Raw genomic sequence first — 3,909 nt, 5'->3', positions numbered from 1 at the left:
ATGGACATCAAAATACCTTATTATAATGTTATGCTGCAACCAAACCTGGACCTGTACTTGAACATCCTGTTATGGTCCCAAGGTTAACGTAATGTTTTCATATTCCTTGAATGTTCTCCATTAATCCCTTAAAGGGAACTAATGGGAATGTCACCTAATGTCCTTAGGACGTCCCCTGTTTGCTGGGTATCAACTTAATGCTCACCAACAAAAATATTCTGTAAATATATATTTTTGAATCATTATATGTATTGTTGGCTAATATGGTGTATATTTGGCTTACTTTGCTGAAACAGCTCTATATGTACCTTTAAATATGTCAAATAAAATGAACAAATTGATTCATTCATAATATAATATCCCATGTGAGTGCACATCATTTCCATGTTGAGTATGCAGTCATTGCCATTAATATGGTTGTGTCTGCAAGCTATCAGTAACTAATAAAACGGTCCAAGGCTATGCTCGTGATACATAAACAAAGGGAAGTGGTAGCAATAGAAATAGAATGGATGGTAATGACAGCATGATACGTGCATACAGACTTGTTGTCCCATACCTTTTCAGAGCAACTAATGTGTTGTAAGGGAATTTGTGCCACATGTAATGTGATGTATTATTAGGGCTAAACATAAATTAGAGAGATATTCTGCAGTTTTGGCCCACAGTGATTTGAGGGCCCTTCACTCTCGCTGGCTCTAGGGTTCTCTACTCCCATTCATTCAGGCCACATGGTCCAATTTAAGCCAGACCCGTAGGGGTGTATAGTGAAGTTACCTCTAGACAATGATCTTACGTTAGTATTTTAATTTCCCTGCTATTGGTTAAGGTTCGGGGAGGGGAAGCTGATCCTAGATCTGTACCTAGGAGACTACACCCCAGAGTGGTATGGGTAAAGGGGAACCTTTCTCTCATAGGGTGTTTTCTCTCATTATGTTAATTATCGTGATGACATCATGTACTCCATATGCACTTACTGTGAAAAGAAACAACAGAAAAAAAGTATGTCCAAGATAATCAGACCATTTCTCCTTTTTCTTTCACTTCCCCTATACTGTAGGTTCATCAGATATTTTTTCCGTCTACAGTAAAGTCATTCCTTTTTTTAAAATATGTCTGAGAAAACACAAGTATTCGTTTTTAATGTCTATTATTTTCTTTTAGTTGATCATGTATTTTGATTAGTGCTTTCAGAAAATATTCACTCCCCTTTTTCCACATTTTGTTGTTACAGACAGAATTGAAAATGGATTAAATTGCGATTTTGTGTCACTGAGCTACACACAATACAATAATGTTTACAAATTAATTAAAATTGAAAAGCCAACATTTCTTAAGACAATAAGTATTCAACCGTTTTGTTATGGCAAGCCTAAACAAGTTCAGGAGTAAAAATGTGCTTAACGAGTCACATCATAAATTGCATGGACTCACTCAGTGTGCAATAATGGTGTTTAACATGATTATTTAATGACTATCCAATCTCTGTACCCCACACATACTGTACAATTATCTGTAAGGTCCCTCGGTTGGGCAGTGAATTTCAAGCACAGATTCAACCACAAAGACCAGGGAGGTTTTCCAATGGTTCGCAAGAAAGGTCCACTATTGGTAGATGGGTACAAAGATACAGGCGCCCTTCCTAACTCAGTTGCTGGAGAGGAAGGAAACCATTCTGGGATTTCACCATGAGGCCAATGGTGATTTTAAAACAGTAGATAGCTGAGGATGAATCAACAACATTATACAGTGCCTTGCGAAAGTATTCGGCCCCCTTGAACTTTGCGACCTTTTGCCACATTTCAGGCTTCAAACATAAAGATATAAAACTGTATTTTTTTGTGAAGAATCAACAACAAGTGGGACACAATCATGAAGTGGAACGACATTTATTGGATATTTCAAACTTTTTTAACAAATCAAAAACTGAAAAATTGGGCGTGCAAAATTACTGAGTACCACTCTCCATATTTTCAAGCATGGTGTCGGCTACATTATGTCATGGGTATGCTTGTCATCGGCAAGGACTAGAGAGGATTGTACGATAAAAATAAATGGAATAGGGCTAAGCTCAGGCAAGGTCCTAGAGGAAAACTTGGTTCAGTCTGGTTTCCAGTAGACACTGCTTTCCAGCAGACAATGATCAACAACCAACTTGACAGAGCTTGACATTTTCTTTAAATAATAATGGCCAAATACTGTTGTGCAAAGCTCTCAGAGACTTACCCAGAAAGATACAGTGGGGCAAAAAAGTATTTAGTCAGACACCAATTGTGCAAGTTCTCCAACTTAAAAAGATGAGAGAGGCCTGTAATTTTCATCATAGGTACACTTCAACTATGACAGACAAAATCAGAAACAAAAATCCAGAAAATCACATTGAATTTTTTATGAATTTATTTGCAAATTATGGTGGAAAATCTCGCGCTCCTCTTCTCCTGCCTGAGGTGGAATAGTCGCTCCCCCACCGCTCAGCCCTCCGGAGGGTGGTCGAATACCACCCTCCGGATGGGTGAACTCCGGATAGTGCTCCCTCATCGAGTCTGGGCCATTCCAGACAGCGTTGGCAGGAGACGAGGATGCTCACACTCTCTCCTCCCCCGAGGGAGTCGGCCTCACGGTAGACAGGTACAACTCGAGCTGGAGTAGAAAACCCTGGCACCCAGCCGCCGCTCCATTGTACTCCCTCGGGGGCGCAAGACGAAGTGCGCTGGTGCCGGACGCCAGGGGAGGAGCCGGAGGTGAAGTGGGGAGACCACTCCTCTCCCATCGGTTCATTCTCTCCATAATCTGGTCCAATCTGGTCCAATGTTCCTCCATCGATGGGAGGGGGGTGGCCGCTGCTCCTGCTGACTCCATGCTCAGGGTGCGGGCTTCTGTAACGGTCTGGGCATAGTGGGTGCGGAGTCAGGCGCAGGAGGCAGAAAGTTCAGGATAGCGTTTATTACGCACAGGGAAAAAATTGCGCTCGCCAAGAATACCAGGCGCACAATAACAAATGCCCAACACAATATGTACAGAAAAATAGTTAAGCCCGCACAAAGAGCAGGCGGGCCTACCTGCTTAAATAGCCCAACTAATCAACCTCAACAAGGAACAGGTGAAACTAAACAGACAAAACAAACAGAAAAGGGAAAAGGGATCGGTGGCAGCTAGTAGGCCGGTGACGACAACCGCCGAGCGCCACCCGAACAGGGAGAGGAGTAACATTCGGTAGGAGTCGTGACATGAAGTTACATGCTCTTATTTACTATGTTTAATTGATATGGTTTTGATATGACTAGTCATGCAAGTTAAAACGCATAAATAACTAATTAACATGTTAAGTCCTAAATACCACATTGTGAAGCACATGTTGAAATTGCATGAGATATACATTTTCTACTATGAGATACTATTTTCTTCACTATTGGTTATTCCATGCTCTTGATATATTTCGTAATTTGAGACTACACTAAATGCGAGAAAGCTCATGCTGCAATCAGTAGAACTTTGAGTGGGGCTGATTCTCAACTCTGTGTTACTTATTTTCAGGAAGTCATCAGTCTATTTCAGTGCCTCAGTCTCCGACACATCGGCTGTGTGTCATTGTTGGTAATGCATCAGCAAACGTACTGCAGGTTTCCATGGTAAAACTGAAGTTGCCTCGAATACTATTTCAGACACAACGAACAGCTTCTCACAACCCTAAAGATGTGTGACATGAGCTGTCTCATATCACATTATGACTTGCCCCAGCATTTGGCCAACATATGGCATTTGGCAGCTGCAGCCCACTTTTACTCTGACAGTGAACACACAAGGCCTTCAGATTTCTTTCATTACACCACACAACATTTAAAGGAGATGAGATGTGTCGAAAACAAAACAGTGAGTAAACTTCACAAACAAACAAAGATATATAGGGTC

Source organism: Oncorhynchus mykiss, chromosome 16 (genome assembly GCF_057628025.1).
Source record: "Oncorhynchus mykiss isolate SJ-2025 chromosome 16, ASM5762802v1, whole genome shotgun sequence".
NCBI classification, from domain to species: domain Eukaryota; kingdom Metazoa; phylum Chordata; class Actinopteri; order Salmoniformes; family Salmonidae; genus Oncorhynchus; species Oncorhynchus mykiss.
This window is presented reverse-complemented; position numbering follows the sequence as displayed.